A 19,185-nucleotide genomic window follows, 5' to 3' on the forward strand; every position below is an offset into this window, starting at 1 on the left:
AGGGAACTCTGGCGTGGACTGGTCCATGAGGTCACGAAGAGTCGGAGATGACTAAACGACTGAGCAGCAACAGCAATTGAGAGGAGACTCTAAACACCATCTTGAATTGGGGTGAATTTCTAACTGCTTTCTGGAGAATTATTTTTTCCTCTTCAGGATGAAAGCTGGCCTGTTATTATTTTAAATTACTTGCTGTGTATTCTTTAATGCCCAGAATCCTTCGCTCCAATCATTGCAAGTCACTGTGCACAGCAGGAATAAAAAAGAGCAGAGTCCTTTTTCTCGGATTTTTTCCTAATCAGTTTTTGAAGGAGTTTGTGACTCTGCTTGCAGTTCTTCTGCAGATGAACTAAATTATGTGGATGAGAACAGACATTGAATGAGCGAAATGGTGACACTTCAAACAGGAAATTATGCCGTGCATTCAATGTTGTTTCTTAAACATTTCTCTGAAGAGTAATAAAATCATTTGATCTCATGGAAACATCACACTAATCACTGCTTAATATAGTGTTGGATCAAAATCTCTTGCAGCCAGCCTTTGAGTTTGTGGGGCGTGGAACTGAATATTTCTTTTTCTTGTACAAGAAGCAAAAACTGGAGAACACCCAATCATATTAATAGAAGAGGGGGAAGACATATCTCAAAATGCTCAAAATATGGTCTGTTTACTATTACAGTGATTCAATATGGCATACATGTGTTTCAGGAGGCTATTAAAAATCAAATTTCAGGAATTTCTGAATGAGCACCTAAACAATTTAGAAGGTGAAATAAAACCAAGAACATTTCAAAACATTTTGGGAATATTCTCCATTTATGTGTATGGTTCTCTCTCTGTGTGTGTGTTGGTTATGAAATTCTCATGTGCTTTGGAAGGGCACTAGAACTGGATGTCCTACCAGTTGAAGATAGCTTCAAGGTGTAGTGAATTCACACTAGGCCAGCTGAAACATTGTTAAAAACACAACCCTCTTAGAGTAACATGTGGGGAGATATTTGGACTACTGTTATTGAAAATTGGACCCTCCAAAATTATGAGTCGTGAACCACATATCCATTGGGACACATAGTCAGTCGCATTGCTTTTTTTTGTTTGCGTCTTATTTGATTCATTCCTGGCAACACTTCCTTCTTCCCGTCACTAAACTGGACCTCTCTCTAGAGCTCCCATTGATATGACCAACATCCTAAGCACCCCTTTGTCTCTTTGAGCTGGCACCCATTGAACAGAGTCCATTTTCACTTGCCCACCGCATTCCTTCCTGATCAGGTCCCTCTTTGGGGTGGATCAATAAACTGATACAATTTTCAAATAATTCAATGACAGTTTATTAAAATTTCTTACCACAATGGAATCCAACCAGTGATAACACTGGACAGAACCCTGAACCAACAAAGGAGTGGATCCTAGCTGGACACTTTCTGGGCCAATCAGGAGCAAGCACAGGAGTCTTGAATAGCTGCCAAAATGTTTTAAATATGCCTATGTGTTCAGAATTGTAGTGTGCTAGTTCTTTGGAGTGCTGTCTCCACTGACATCCTCTCTGGCTATTAAGAATAAAGCCTCTGACTTTACCTTCAACGTGTGTTTGTCTCATTAGATCCTTTGGAAGCCAGGCACTCCAGGCCCTGAGCCGATAATTTAGAGGAGCTGAAATCACACTACCTTCACCTTAACTTTGCGTTGGCATTGTGGTAGTAACCCTAGGCTGTTAGACGTTGAGATCTGGTGCTCCTCCCTTGCTCTGCCCTTTCTCCACCCCTCTCCTTTTTTTGGCTTTTATCCTGATAGATCAAAACCAATAGAGCAGTTTGGCAAGTGGACTACTCTGTCCAGAGATCTTTGAGATCAGCCAATGGGCAAGGGTACTGTTGGCAAAAGGGCATCTACAGCTTTTGATTGCACATTTCTGCATGGCCACACATACAATTATGGCAAATATTGTGCATATATGTAGTCCACAAACTGTTTTCTTGGGGAGTGGGTTGAGAATAAGACTACAATGAGCCCTTGGTGCCACTGGAATTTGTTTCCTGGATCTCTTTTTGATGCTGGAATCCCATTACAGATATTTTTTTTCTTTGCTGTGGTCCTAAAACTCAACATAACTTTACAAAAGTTTTCAAATTGTTAATGTATAACCATAGAATAAAGTGAAGGAAGAAAAAGAAGCAATATGTTTCTCATGGTGCTGGAACAAAAACCCAGAAGCATACTCAACTTCATGCCTTAAGGAGCAACAGACCTCTTCCATACTTTGTAGAGAGGTGAGCATAGGAGGAAACCTAATGGTTCTTATAACTAAATGATGGGGTTGCTTAAGATAGGATATCTGCATATTTTTTCCATTGTCATTAACAGTTACAGTGATCTGGGTCACTGACCTGATCTTGGTTAAACTAATGGCAAAGTGAGGGCAGATTTAAATATAGTAAGTAATGAATAATTTTTCATGAAATATCTGTAAGAACATCATCTCATGTATCAGTGCAATAATTCCTGGAATGTTCTTTCACCAATGCTCAATATTTGTTTACTCACACTTACATATTACTAAACTGAGGTTGTTTTACTCTGAAGATATCATGAGAAGATATGACTAACTAGTGCATTAGTTCCCAACCTTTGGGCCTCCAGGTGTTTTGGACTTCAGCTCCCACAGTTCCTAACAGCTGGTAAGCTGGCTGGGATTTCTGAAAGGTGAAGTCCAAAACACCTGGAGGCCCAAAGGTTGGGAACCACTGCACTAGAAAAAGTCAACAATGCTTGATAAAGTGGAGGGCAGTAGGAAAAAAGAAAGCATTGCATTCCAGATGGATAGACTGAATCAGAGATGCAACATCTCTGAATATGCAAGGGCTAAGCAAAATCGTTGGATATAGAATCATCATTAGTCAGAATTGACCTGAAGCCAATTAACAACAAAAGAACCCATAGAACAGGAGCCAAGGGTACTGAATCCCCTGGAAGCAGCAGCTCTCAGTCTTTCTTTCCAAGAAAGAAGTTTTTAATCCCATGCTAGATCACATTATGAATATGTAGATCCAGCAAAAGAGATCTCAGCAGTTGGATTGGTGGGAAAGCATCATTTCATCACCTTCTACTTCCTTATGTTAGGTCATTGAATCTGCTGGAAGAATCAAGCAAAATCACCCTCTCCTCATATAAGAGTTCATTTCACTACCATTATCATGTTTGATCATTAGTTAAACCTCAATAGATATAGCTGACTGTAGTTCTGCACTTGCCATCATGATCCAAAAATTGAGACTTATCTGAAAGACAGTGCTTTGCCTGTATGTCTACCTGCCTCTTACAATTTGGTCTGGTGCCCAGTTGCCTTTTCCTATTCCTACTTTCTGACCTTGTGTGAATCACACACTTTCAGCTCCAGAATTTTTTTTTTGATAGGTTCACTTTATGGTCACTACAAGTGGAATCGGCTTGAAGGCACACAATAACAGTGTAAAAACCAACAACAATCAAAATATATAGTCATCCCCCCCCCCCCCCCCCCCCCAGTGCAGTGCAATCCTGATTTTTGAATCTCAGTCTAGGTTTTTGGTCCAGATTAGATGGGGTGGTCTGATCAAATCAGAACCAGATCAAAATCTGAAAACTGGGCTTTGAATTCAATGTGCCTTTGCAAGACTATAGGTAAAGGTAAAGGTTTCCCCTGATGTTAAGTCCAGTCATGTCTGACTCTGGGGGTTGGTGCTCATCTCCATTTCTAAGCCGAAGAGCCGGTGTTGTTCATAGACACCTCCAAGGTCATGTGGCCGGCATGACTGCATGGAGTGCCGTTACCTTCCCGCTGGAGCGGTACCTATTGATCTACTCACATTGGCATGTTTTCGAACTGCTAGGTTGGCAGAAGCTGGAGCAACAGCGGGCACTCACTCCGCTCCCGGGATTTGAACCTGGGATCTTTCGGTCTGCAAGTTCAGCAGCTCAGTGCTTTAACACACTTCGCCACCGGGGCTCCTACAGCAAGACTATAGGGACGTCATTACATTTGCTGCCAGAATTGGCATGGATTGTGGTGAATCTGGTGGTGCCCAGCATGGGGAACCCATCGCCTGGCTTCCCTCTTACCCCATCCCACCAGGGGGAATATCTGCCATCCATGTTACTGCCATAGTGGTATATGCCAGTTCCTCTCTTCAGTTTTGCCACAGAGCCCCACCCAAAGTAGATGGGAGCCGGGGGCTCCATGGCAAAACCGAAGAGGAACTAGCATATGCTGCCTAATTTGGCCTGTCTGATAAAGTCGTAGGAGTCTTTCACACAATTCAATTACAGCACTCTGATTCCACTCTAACTGCCATAGCAACATCCATTGAATCCTAGAATTGGCAATTGATGGAGAGGCCTTTGGGATCCCCAGCCACAGAATTCTCTTTTTGTGCTTCTGAACAAACTGCCAATCCCATGATTCCATAGGAAGTAGTCATGGCAATTATAATGGAATGATAGTTCTGTAATGCTATAATTGTGTAAAGAAAAAGACCTCTACTAAATAAAATGGCCTGTATTATGCAAGTATTTATTGCCATTATATCTCAGTATTCATTCATGAGCATGGTTATTGCGTAGCTAGTGCTCACCATCTATTGGTCACAGTAGTGCATTACATTGAAGGGAAAAAAATCAATTCTGAAGTTTGTTATCATGCAAATGGATTCTGACTTAAGGCAATCCTAAAGCAAACCCATAGCAAGATTTGTTCAGAGTGAGTTGCTTTTGCCTCTCGCCGAGGTTGAGAGGGCACCCAGTGGGTTTCTTGGCTGTGTGAGTATCTGAATTCTGGTCTCCAGAATCGTAGTCCAATGTTTAAACCATAATACCATACTGGTTCTCCCAGTCTACATCAGGAGGCTGGGTTCATCAAGAGGGAATGGTATGAGCAGTCAATGTATTTTTTGGGTATTTGTCCCCCATCTCTGAAATTCTCTTTGCAGATGTCTATTGAAACCAAGTGCCTAATGTCTGTCCTAGCAAGGATTCATGGATTTATGTTAAGTATTTTTTTAAGTGCATTGATGTCTTGATTCTCACAGATTTCAAAATTTTCCTGCCCACCATGATGCTAATGTTTTCATATTTACTTGTTTCTGATTTTTTTTCCTGACAACTAGCCAAGTTTCTAGTATTTTTGAGATCCAGTTTATTGATTTATTGCTTCATAACCGTTTTATAGTTGCAGCATTTAATGTTCTCTTTTGCAGTTTTAGATGTTGCTGTCTAAAACCACTGACATGCATTTTTGGCCAAACCAAAAACACTGTAAATATTGAAAATTACTTGCCGTGGCATTTTGAAATGAAAAATGATAAAGAAATGTCATCAAATATCAATTACTGCTTTTAAATCTGAGGTGAAACCTTTCCTGTTTTTTAAAAGTTTTGATAACTGGGTTTGGTATTGTTCTTGTGAAAATATATACAAAGTATGTGACACAATACTTTTCATTTACTCTCCAGTTATATCATTTTAAATGAGATTGTATGCCATTAAAAGAGATGTATTTTAATTGTTTTAGTCTGTTTAGAAAGAAACAGTTTGGATTATAGATGTGGTAAACCCAGGGGCCAAGGAGTCCAGGTGGCAAAACGCATTAAAGCGCTGAGCGGCTGAACTTGCAAACCGAAAGGTCCCAGGTTCAAATCCTGGGAGCGGAGTGAGCGCCCACTGTTGCTCCAGCTTCTGCCAACCTAGCAGTTCGAAAACATGCAAATGTGAGTAGATCAATAAGTACCGCTTTGACGGGAAGGTAACGGCGCTCCATGCAGTCATGCCGGCCACATGACCTTGGAGGTGTCTACAGACAATGCCGGCTCTTCGGCTTAGAAATGGAGATGAGTACCAACCCCCAGAGTCAGACATGACTGGACTTAATAACGTCAGGGGAAACCTTTACTTTACCTAAACCCAGGGGACAGCAGGATTGAATTAAAAGAAAGGGAAAGGATTTCATTGGCCCACTCACATTTTGGTGCCTCAAATGTTAGGCCTGTTTCCGGGCATATCTGGCTTCCTGATTCCAAAAATGGCACCAGTTTTCCTCTATCAGTGCTACTTTTTGAGATACAGAACATATGCCATCTACCAGTTGCCATCTGCTCGCCTATTGAAAATCATAGTAACAATCATATCTAAGAAACTAGAGCTGATATAGTCTATCCAGTGCAGTTTTCTGGAACAGCACCCCAAATATCCCCAGGAACTGGCAAAAACTAAGACAGGAGGAAGTTTTTGGTTGAGCTGTGCTATAAATACAATTGGCTTTTCACTTTCATAGAGATTAAGAGTGCAGAATCTCTGTGAAAGTGGGAAAACCTCCAGGGGAAATTGGCCACAGAGCTGTTCTGGAATACCTAGAAGTTCAGAGAGAGAATGTCATCAAAAAATCAGACATACGGACTGGTCGCACTATGAAGAATACAAGCAACAAAGGAAGAAGAATTAATTCATAGAACAATACACTTTGATCGGCACAGCTATACTACCAGGAGAAAGCCATCCAGTAATAATTGAAGAAGGGAAAAGAAGTGACTAACCATACCAAAGTGACGAGAATGGAAGACTGAAAAAACCCTTATCCCTTTCCCCTTTCCCCTTCTGCTCCCCCCTTTTTTTCTCTCTTTTTTTCCTTTTTCTTCCTCCCCTCCCCCTCCCCCTCCCCTCCCTCGTTTTTAGTTAATTGTATATAAAAAAATCTTTCAATAAAAATTAAATTTTTTAAAAAAGAAAAAAAAATCAGACATCCCTCACGAAAGATGGACTTGACATGAGTTCATAGATGGACTTTACATGAGTCATATTTGTGCTCATACAGTCCAGAGTTTATCTCCTGGGAAACTAGCATACATGTATCTGAGGGTTTTCCCCCCAGTCTCCCATCTACTAAGAAAGTAGGGACATCAGGAAGGGACAATGCCAGCATGTGAAGTTAATGCCATTGGGTAAAGTAGTTTTCCAACTTCCCAAGGGGGTCCAGAGATGAGTCACTGCCAGACAGATTAATTCTGTATACTTTCAGTGAACTGTTTATATTTATATAAAAACCCATTGTGTTCTCTGGAGCTCATCCTTTGTATAAACTGGGCTGAGCAATTAATTTCATCAGGGTGGATCTTCTAAATGACTCAAACATCAAATCCATGAATGCCAGCTGTTTATTTTTCCTGCCACAGAGGAAACCCCAATTCCTCCTGTGATGTCAGGAGGAATTCCTAACCAACAAATGCCTGGATCCCAGCTGGGCCAACTTTTTAATCAAACAGGGAAATATGCAGGTATTTTGAATGGCTGTTGAGGTGAATAACATGTCCTGTACTTTGCTGCATGCTTATGTTAGATCCTTTGAGAGCACAGACTCTTTGTCTGACATCCTTTCAGGGCTGAAAGAAACAAACCTCTATTCCTGTTGCCTTCAAACTCGTTTTGTCTTGAATCTGGCTCATCAGTAGTAGCGAAGTGTGCTACACTAAAATCCACTTTTCACAATTACTGTATATACTCAAGTATAAGCCTAGTTTTTCAGCCCCTTTTTTAGGACTAAAAAAGCCCCCCTCGGCTTATACTCGGGTGAGGATCCTGGTTGGCTTATATTTGGGTCAGCTTATACTCGACAATATATGGTACATTTATTATTTTTCTCTATTATTATTGGTATTATTACATTTATTATTTTACTCTATTATTATTACATTTATTATTGTACTCTATTATTGTTGCTACTATTACATTTATTTTACTCTATTTTTATTATTTTATTAATACATTTATTATTTCAATCTGATCTTATTATTATTACATTTATTTTTCTACTGTATTTATTATTATAAGTATTATTTTCCTGTATTTATTATTATTACATGCATTATTTTACTCTATTATTATTAAAAGGATACATAAGCACATTTACATTGAAGAAGATGAGAATGATTTAATCAGAGTTAGACTGTCTTATCTTAAATTGGAGCTTGATGTAAATATTCAGAAACATTTAATCTAATGATGCCTCAATTAATGTAATTTTTTGGTATCTATTTTTATTTCTGAAATTTCCCACCCTCGGCTTATACTTGAGTCATCGATTTCCCAGTTTTTTTGTGGTAAAATTAGATGCCTTGGCTTATATTCAGGTCGGCTTATATTCGAGTATATACGGTAGCTGAAATCACTCTTCAAGAATGTATTAATCAAATCTTAGAATAATAAAATCACCAAATATGGAGGGCCAACAGTATTGAGGCTCACAGACAGAGATTCAGTGCCTCTGGGAAAATAAACCAACTGAGATTTTAGTGGTGAAAGTTCCTTTGGGAACAATTTTAAACAAGCTGACAAAATGTTTCAATTATATTGCTGTAGGATTCCAGAAGCAAAATTACATGTGACGCTACTTGAAATATGACACATTATCTAAATGATATTTCACAGATTTCTAGTTGATTTTGACTCACTAAGCATTCAAAACTTCAGTCAGTAGCACCAGGAGACCGTGAAGCTGAGATAATCATTATAATTGATCAGCTTGGATTTTAGCAATCTTGATTTTTAAGATTATGAGGTCCTGAATTCCCACATGTAACAGCCAACTACACTGGCAGTTAAATCTCATTTTATGTTGGGAAGAGAATGGCATTGTGTACTGCATATTAGGACATCTCATTAGCTGATGGGTAGCATGGCTCAAAGGATGTAAGGGAAACAGAAGGAGGAAGTTGCTGCCCCATCCCCAACATATGCTGGCTGAAGCAGTTGCCTCACTCCACCTCATGATGGAGGTGGCCCAGATCTGTCATACTGATTGTTGTATTCATCTTAGGGGAAACACTATAGTGGCTCTTAAGATAGTATGGGGTGTGGTAAGAGTGGCAATATACTCCTAAACTTCTATTTCTCACATTTCTGTGGCGCAGGCTGGATAGCAAGCCAGCTGCAACAAATCACTCTGACCAAGAGGTCATGAGTTCGAGGCCAGCCGTGCCTGCGTCTTGTCTCTGTTCTATGTTATGGCATTGAATGTTTGCCTTTATGTGTGTAATGTGATCCACCCTGAGTCCCCTTCGGGGGTGAGAAGGGCGGAATATAAATGTTGTAAATAAATAAATAAAATAAATAAATTTCTTGTGATGCCTCTTGGCAAAGTGGGTGCACATTCAAGAGCAGATTGTAAGACGGCATGCAGGAGAATCTGTGGATGTGGTCTGAAGTGGCTGAGGGAGGGGAGCCAAATCTTGTCCAAAAATTACTAGGAAAGATTGCTCCTCTTTAAAGGAGCAGTTTAGGTCCCCAGAAAAGCATTTTTGACATCCAATCCAGGCTAGGAATCATGTGGTCCTCCAAATGTTGTTGGGACTACAACTGCCAGCATTCCTCATCTCTAGTAGTGATGGCTAAAACAATGGGAACTTGTAGCTCCACTACTTTTAGAGTGTTAAATTATTCCCATGCTGTAATGAATGAAATTCTCTTGTGAAATGTAGAATTGTTTAAAACTCCAATGAAGGTCTCAAAAGCATCTGCCTGAACTCTTCAAAAAAGTGTTTCCATACATTTTATTCTATTGCAGTGCTCTGCTGCAATATTTCTCTGGAGAGTTATTCCCTTCTTTTTCTCTTTTCAGGTTTTTGGGTCTTAGCTAAAAGTAACGGCTGCCAGTGTCTTCCATGTCCATTGAATGGTGGATTCCTCTCGGTTTTAGTTCCAGCTTTAAAATTGCTATCCAAGATGCTAAATTCTCACCCCAAAATAGAGTCAGTACCTTTGATACCTTCCTTAAATTACAGTTTAAATTAAAACTCAAAGTGGATTCACTACACTATTGAGAAACAGGCCAAATTCCTTTAGTAACGACCCCAACTTTAATTCAAGCTTCATGTAGGGATGATGAAAAATCTCTTTATGGTTTTATAGTGAGTAATTTTACTCTGTGGCTGGGTTTAAGATGTGAAATGTTATTTAGTAATATGAACTCTTTGTGGTATGATTTGAGCTGTTTTGTTGTGCTTTGTACGACAGAATGTTCACACATTTCTTTTCTTGATGTCCTCTTCACTGCTGAGAACTCCAACACTGTCACCAATCTTTACAGTAAGCCACTGATGCCCATCCCTGGTCACAGTGGAAATTCTGTCAAAAGTGTACCAAGAAAGAATGCATGAATCTAAGAAACATTTGTTTTATGGAGTCTGTCTTCTTAGTGTGCCTGATTATATCATCATGCAAGCAAGATATGTCAAGAGAAAATGCACATCAGGAAAAATATGATTTTCAACAATTAATAATGTATTCCATTTTTGGTGGATTGGAAGGCCAAGTGGAAGCCAGGTGCAGATTCCTGCTAATGTTTTATGTTTACTTAAAATCCTCTCCTACACAGGTCACCTATATTCAATTTGATAGTGTAGGAGTTGTGCATGTGGTGTCCTTGTGCATGTAATGTGCATGAAAATGTAGTTATGCATTTAGCACCTTATCAGATGGGCAGGGGTAAAGTGGGGGACAATGGGGGAAAGAGTGGTACAGCAGAGGGAACCATCAAGCTCGATTCCTTCCTATTGGGGTCTGTTTTCTTTCTTTCCATGTCATTTCCTCACCTTTCCCTGCTTCCCCTTTGCCTCATCTTCCCTTCTTCCATGGGCTCCATTTCTCTCCACTGCTGAAACAGAGCCCAATTGACTCCTGCTGGGAGTAGCCCTGCATCATGTGATGAGCTCTGTGGGACTCTGTTCCAGCAGCAGAGAGAAGCGGGGAGAAGATGCTCCTCTCCCTGTGCCTGAAAAAGACCTTAGTAGCATAACCTCTGCCTAGGAAATGATGTCGAACATCATCTCTCCCCTTTGGAAGGCTCTAGCTTTTCTATTCTGTAAGTGTCATCTCCGCTGGTACTTACCTGGAAAGCTCTAGATGTTTTTCCAGAATTTTTAAGTACCTTTGTTTTGTTAGTTACGAAAACAAAGCTTAATGGTAAACTGCATCTTCATGTGACCAAGAACAAAGTTGTTTCAGTGCTATTTGTTATTTTAACAATCTGTACTCTCATTTTCAAATATCCAACTTTTTTCTAATTTTCTGCTCAGGATTGCAGACTTGTGGTTCTTTGTGCATATAGATCAATGGCACATTGGACTTGTGCACATGGTAAATTGTTTTGGTATTGTTTGATGAGAAAAAAGCAGGGCACATATGTTTAAACATGTATGGAAACTGCTTAGATTAGGGTTTTGGTGAGCTTCCTGGAAAGGTATGCTTTGAAGTACGTCAGAATCATAGTTAGAATGAAGAGCTCTATACAGTGTTTCCTCACTACTTCGCGGTTCACTTTTCGCGGGTTTGTGAATTCGCTGTTTCGCAGCTTTTCAATAAACTCTAAAAGAATAATATAAATCATAAAAATTTATAATTTACAGCCTAAGGAAGGGAGGAAGGAGAAGCTGAAAGTAGAGAAAAGGAGCCCAAGCAGCAATGGGAGGAAAAGGAGGCGATTTATCAACACACGATTGGTTGATACAGACTCAAAATAGTGTATAACTACTAAAATAATGTATAAATATTAAAATAAATATAGTCTCCCTACTTTGTGGATTTTCACTTATTGTGGGTGGTCCTGTAACCTAACCCCCACAATAAGTGAGGGAACACTGTATTTCCTAACCCGGCTACCTTACAGATCTGTTGTTAAATTTCTTTTGTAAAGGATGGGAGGAAGGACCACATACATTACTTGGTGTTCCTTGGAGGAAAAGGAGGCTATAGATCTAACCATCATATATAAATAAACATCCCCATACATACATTCAGCCCTAACACATCTATGGTAAACTGGAGGGAAAGTTAGTGGGCTTTGGAGATCACTTGGATAAAAGAGGTTTGTTTGGTGGCTACACTGGACATGGCCTATGTCAGATTAAGAGAGTCTCAAAATTTCTCAACAGAATGGATTAAAAAACAAATTTAAGATATGAGTGATTGATTCCCTAAACTAGCTGATTGTGATGAAATAGGAAAAGCAACAAAGCAGAACTTTCTGAAGTGTTATGAAGATCTCCTACAAGGAGGTACACATTGCAGTCAGTGGCATTTTATACTCGGGGAAAATACAGTATACTCCAAGTAAGGATGCCCCCGGGAGTCTATTTTCTATCTTTCTTTACAATGAGGTGGTAATTAATTTCTCTCTGAAAGTAATGTAGCAACTACATTACTGTTACTGTTTTGACTTGATAAGTCACATCTGCTGTACTTATTTTTAGTTGCTATTTTGTCAGGGCTTCTGCTTCTTCCTCAGTTCTGATTAAGCTTCCTGGATTTATAAAATCTAGCATAATCAAGAGCAAATGGTTTTTGCTGTTGTTTCAGACTTTTTGCCTTTTATATCAGTGACCATGACAATAAATATAACTCCAGGGAAAGAAAAATGTGGAAACAAAGCATAAAATGCACACATACAATAAACCACGAAAGCACTACAATGTGAAATAAACATTGTTTATTTCTCAAATATTTATTTCTTTAGAAAGCACACAGTTCGTCCCTTAAGAATGGCAACATCACTAATCTAACTGATGAGATGTAATAGCAGCAGCATTGCCACTGTTTTGTGACCAGACGTGTGTTGCTTTTATAATGAGAAAGTTCTGTTTTAAATGCAATAACACTCCCACTGAATTTTTGTTTCAAATTGTACTTAGTGACTGTCACAATTAATCAATTTATGGCAAAGAGCAATTTCCTGGGGCTGACAAATTGATGATGCTTGTAAAAGAACAGCATCACACAAAACATTCACTCTAAATGATCTTTGTGTGCTCAGTTGAGTTGCTGACCAGCCTTGGTAAATTGTTTCCAAGTTTAGAGTCAGTGAGCAAATATTTGCTCTATTACCTCAACAAATTGGCCCCATCTTGATTACTTTATGGTGGAAATGAATGTGGCATTCTCACCATGTTTTAATGCCTCTGTAATTGCTTGGGGTTTGGAGGTCAGAATCCGGGAATATTCAACAGCTCATCCAGGCAAACATACAGACATAAATTGCAATTGTAAAGATGGATTCTGTTGCACTCCTAGGCTGCAGAGACATCTCAAAACCATGCTGGAGCCCCAGACTATAGTAAAGCAAGTTGTTTATTGAAGAATATATGTAAGCAATAGCAAATCAAAGTTCAAGTTCAATGAAACAAAGTTGTAGTCCACCAGGTACAAGATACTTGAGAGTCTTGAAGCAAGGGTCCAAGAGAATCAAACACAAGAATAAACTTCAACAAGGTATCAAAATTAGTCCAAGGAAAAGGAACAAAACTGGAACAGATAACAGGATCTTTGACTGGAACAAGGAATCCAAACAGCAAAACTTCCAGGAACAATGACGGGATAATCCACAATTCCCCAAGAGTAAGGACAAAGACTGGAACAAAACTCAAGATACAAGGCTACATGAACTTGGCATGAAAATCCACAGGAACATGGAAACAGGATTCTTTGAGTCCATGAACAGGAATAACACTCGATGAGCACTCGAAGTTACCACTCTGAAAACCTCTCTCAGAGGTAGCTCTTCTTAAAGCTGAAATCAAAGCCTCTTTCCGTGGGAAGTTTGTTCAAAACCTTGTCTCACTAATAGCCTTTTGCTACACCCCAGGAACTCCCTTTCTTGTCTCTGTTGATATATAGCTTTCTTTTTGTCAACCTCATTAGCCTTATCACCACTGAAATGCCCATCTGGCAGAAGAAAGTTTGACCTTGACTCTCCCAAGGAATGCGGTTCAAGCTGCCTGCTTGAAACCATTGTGTGCTTGTTCCCAGAATCCTCTGCAACCTCTTCTAACTCTGGCTGTCCAGAACCAGCAGACCCATCTGGCTGCATGGGAATGCTAGGCTCCAACCCATAGTCTACTGGCAAGTCAGGCGCAGGTATAATCGCAGGCTGAACAGGCCCACCCCAAGGCTCACAAGGCTGACCTGACAGCTCAGGTGCAGGCTGGGCTACAACAGATTCTCTTGATTTACCTTTGGAGCCAAGAAAGTGTGCTTCCTTGAATGACATTCTGCATCAACTACTTCAGCCCCTTCTACACTGCTCTATATCCAAGGATCTGATCCCATATTATCTGGCAGTGGAGACTCATATAATCTAGTTTAAAGCAGATAATCCGGGATCAGATCCTGGGATATAGGACAGTGTAGAAGGGGCCTTAGTCTTCAATTATATGTACAATAAACTGAATACATATCCAATGCCTCAAAGGTCAGCCAGATATACAGCAGCATAAAACTAAACAGTGATGATAAAGTGTCAGTGTAAGGCATAGGCGGGAATCAGACAGTCCTCCACATGTTGCTGAACTACAAGCTCCAGCATTCTTCGCCCCTTTTTGGACTCATGGGACTTCAACAATTTCAGTTCAACAACTTTTGAAGGACCATATGATTCCCACCCCTCCTCTATAGTAAGATATATTCTCGTACATTTTCCTGACAGGTAATGTTTCAGCTATATACAGGCAGCTCCTGAGTTACAACAGGAAGGGGTGAGACAACAGGAAGTGAGAGGACATCTACTCCCAGAAAAGGAAATTCACTCCTGAAAGTTATCATGGGGAAACATTGTCTCCAATGAAGCTTTATCACCAATTCTTGTTTCCATAACAAGCTAAATTTTAAAAATCCAATTATGACAGGAACAGAAAGTGAGGCAAAATCTTCTGAACACGGGCACAGAAAGCAGAGCAAACACCATAGGAGTGTTAACCCTTGCCTATGCTATCAAAAGCTTATATATTGCTCAAGTTACACTTAGAAAATGTACCTGTTCTGACTTACATAGAAATTCAACTTAAGAACAACCTACAGAATCTCTCTTGTTCGTGACTTGGGGACTGCCTGTACATGTTTTTTTCGGTGCCTTCAAGTCATTTCCAACTTATGACAGCCCTAAAGTGAAGTTATCACAGTGTTTTCTAAGGCTGAGAGTGTGTGACTTGCTGAATATCATCAAATGGGCTTTCAGTATAAATCCCCTGGGGCTATACAATTGACATGCTGCATACTTAGCTTCCCAAAAAATAGGTGTCTTTCTATTTCAGAATTTCCAAAAGGGGAATTATTAATCTGTCGTATCAAGATCAACCAGCAACCCTTGTGACAATTTTATCTTTAAAATGCCACAGCACCTTTAACTGTTTCTATATTTGGAGCTTGGCTCATACTTCTTTGCTTTGTTCTTGGGGGTTGTCAAAATGTCCTGCTATGCAAATTGGCTTTTTTTTTTTTGTTCTGAAACTGTGCTGCAAAATGCAGGTGGTTAATGAGATTAAAAAATTGATGAAGAAGCCATCCTGTTGATTTTATATGCCACAATAATGGTTTCCTGTACTACAAAAGGTGGTCATTTTTATCTGATAGATATTGAGAATTCGCTGACAGTAAACTGGATGATAGAACTACGTCACATGCTGCTGTGCATGCAGTGAATCAGTTTCTTAACACAGACATGTTTTAGCCATATCTCCCTGTTTCTGGAGGGTCCCATTGAGTGCAAAATAATTCTTCTGTATGCCAGCAGGCCACACACACACACACACACACACACACAGTTGAGTCTCACTTATCCAACATAAACAGGCCGGCAGAACGTTGGATAAGTGAAAATGTTGGATAATAAGGAGGGGTTAAGGAAAAACCTATTAAACATCAAATTACGTTATGATTTTACAAATTAATCACCAAAACATCATGTTTTACAACAAGTCTGCTACTTGTTTGGGAGCGTGGCTGCACTTGTGTTGTTGTTGGGTGTGTTGGCTTGCTGTGCATTGCTGCCTAGAGAAACAGCTGTGGATCCAGGTGGGAGGCAGATTGCGTTGGATAATACAGAATCTATTATACAGATACAGATAATACAGCATAAGTAAAGGTTCGATAAACGAGACTCTACTATATCTCTATCTATCTATCTATCTATCTATCTATCTATCTATCTATCTATCTATCTATCTAAAATCTAGGGCCCCTGGTGATGCAGTGTGTTAAGCTACTGAGTTGCCGAACTTGCTGACCAAAAGGTTGATGGTTCGAATCTGAGGAGCGGGGTGAGCTCCCACTGTTAGAAATGGAGATGAGCACCAACCCTCAGAGTCAGGCACGATTAGACTTCATGTCAAGGGAAGACCTTTACCTTTACCTATGAATTCCATCTTCAATTACAATTTTATGTAAAATGTTTGAATTGCTATCCCTGTGCAGCATTGCACTGTTTGCATTGTCAAAGCACAATGTTGCAAACCTCAATTCAAGTCTCTCTTGTAATTTTTGTGATATTTCTCTATGAATGGAATTTAGACAATGTCAGGGGAAATGGCTTGCCAGGGTTAGGGAGGGTTTTTTTATGGAGATCTTCCACGTGGACGCAGAGGACGCTAGCCCCCACCTTTTCCAGCCATCATGGAAGTCTCTGATTGGCCTGGGAGCGGCAGCCATTTTAGGCTGCGCTAGGCTCCCATTCAAGTTAGGTTGCAAAAACAAAAAAATTAAAAAATATATATTTAAAATATATATATATATATAAAAATTTGGGGAAAATTTTAACAAAACATTAAGACACAATTAGAGAATGGGCCAACGATGGTTCGAATTACATTGCCAGTTGCGCCCAGGGACAACGTCTCAAAAATCGATTCAAAAAGCGAGAACAATCCGAAATAATTCCGAAATAAGAATCATAACGAATTTTTGGACAACCCTACTATGCAAGTTTGTGGCCTCTGTCGCCAACAGAGTCAGCCAGCTCCCATCGCATGATGCTGTACCCATCACATGACAGCAGCAGGGCAACAGCAGCAGAGCTCCCGTGTTGCCATAGAATATATGGGGATAAGCCGCGCGTACCACACACGCTCATGCTTCCCCCCAACTGATTGCTCCACACCCCTCTACCAGCCTCAGCGGTGCCTCTGATAGGCTTATCCTAGGGTCGCCAGAAGGATATTTCGTGACATACATAATTCTCAAAGACCTATTTTGAGCTTTCCCTCCTTGAATATATATCCTCTCAACCATCTCTGTTTAGGGAAGATCTTATTTTGGCCTCCAGTTACTGGTCCCAATGACCATAGACCCAGAACCCTTAGAATTGACAGCACTGTGACTCCGCTTTGTCTGCCATGACTGCATTCTACAGAATTCTTCTTAGGTTTGTAGTTTGTCAACAGCACCAAAGGCAGTCCCTGGAGAGGTAATCTTTGGCCCAATTCTAAGATTTCTAATCCCAAGATTTCAATATGCACTTGGTCATGCAAACCCATTGAATGACCTTTGGTACATCACATTTTCTCAGCCTCAGAGGAAAGCAATGACAACACTCTTTTGAACAAGAGAACCTTGTGATAGGTTTTCCTTAGGGCTTCCGTGGGTCAGAATTACTTGAAGGCATACAACAACAACAATTAGTAAATAAGATAGGCTATTTAATATATAGAAGATAGACTTTTAATCTTTTAGGCCAATTTAAAAAGCAAAGATAAAAAAAAACCCGATCTCAGTTGGATCAAGTCAGTTCAAGGCTTAGTCTCCATACTAGAGGAAATCTTGCTGGATAATCATTCTCTGTGCTGACACAATTAAACCGAAAGATAATCTGTGTGGCGGCAATGTCAGTAATACACGTGAGCTGCATACACTAAAATGTTTCAGTATGACTTGGAAGGATGAAGTGTGCCCTCCATATCCGGTTGTGGATGTTTTTGAAGAAAATGATACGGTTTTGATAATCAGTGGTGGAGATCCCACTAAAAGAGAAACTGGTATAAAAAATTAAATTGTGTCTACCATCAAAATTTTGATTCCTAGCTATGCAAAAATGTATAAATGTGTTTTAGTTAGAAATAAAGCAGCTGCAAAAAAACAAAAGCCACTGTGAAGCCCATCGAGCTATATCCTGTTACAGGGAGCACACAGTCATGAACTTTGTGGCAAGTGTTGCTCAACATGAAACGGCATTCTCTCATGTTGGATTTTTGTCAGTGAATCTCTTTAATTCATGGTTAGAGTTTGGAAAAATTACATCTGGTAACTACTCTTTGGTCAGCAGGCCACGTAGTTCAAACCTATCTTTACAAGGGGCAACAAGCATCTATGGTGGGGCAGGTTGTCCAAGATGTCTTTGTAACTTGGTTTCCACCTACAGATTCCATGCCTGAAATTCATTCTCCCAACTCAAAAAATCTTAGAAAATGGTACTGAAAAGACCTCTGCCTGAGAGATCCTGGCAAGAGCATTTCCTTGGCATCCACTGGGACTTTGTTTTAGGAATCCACACAGACTCCAAAATCCATGATGCTCAAGTTCCATTATGATGTAGTAAAATGGCATGCCTCATACAAAATGGCGAACTCAACCATTGTTTTGTGGGTATGAATGAGCAATGTTTTCAAGCTGCTGATGGTTGAATCCGTGAATGCAGAATCCACGTATACACAAGTTTTACTGTATTGGGTTAGATTAGTGATTAATGCAATATAATCTGCCAGGTGTTTTGGACTTGATCTTGTAGAAACCTCTGCTTTTGTCTGACTCAATGATCAGGGCTTCTGGTAGCTGAAGTCCAAAATACTTGGAAATCCAGAGTTTGGAAAACACTGGAATTGTCTGATTCAGAAGCCAATAGAAGGATCACAGGTATATTTTCAATGGAGGAAAGCCAAAATGAAATTTCAGCAGTGACCAAGAGTGTGTTTGTACTGCTAATGCTGGTGCGTGAACTGGAACCATTCCATACGAGAACTGATCTGCCCATGGTGACACATGTCCTAGTTACATACTCTAACAAGCCTTTGAGGGCCTGTCATTGATGAGTATTCAGAAACTTCACTTGGTGCAGAAATCTTAAACTAGAAAGCTTCAGCCATACTATTAATGAGCTCATTACAGGGATCATAGGACAGCTCCATTTGTTACCTTAGCAAAATGTGTTTTTTTTTTGGGAGGGGGGATGGCTTTGTCTCCTCTGAAGCTGAAAGTGTGAAGTGCCCTCCCACCCAGTGGGTTTCCATTGCCAAAAGGGGATTTGAACCCTGGTCTCTAGTGTCCAAGTCCAATACTGAAATCACAACACCATACTGTTTCTGTTGATGCTAAGCCTGTAAAAATCTACATTTTATATCAAGGAGCAC

The sequence above is a fragment of the Anolis carolinensis genome, chromosome 1, assembly GCF_035594765.1.
Source record: "Anolis carolinensis isolate JA03-04 chromosome 1, rAnoCar3.1.pri, whole genome shotgun sequence".
In the NCBI taxonomy this organism is placed as follows: Eukaryota; Metazoa; Chordata; class Lepidosauria; order Squamata; family Dactyloidae; genus Anolis; species Anolis carolinensis.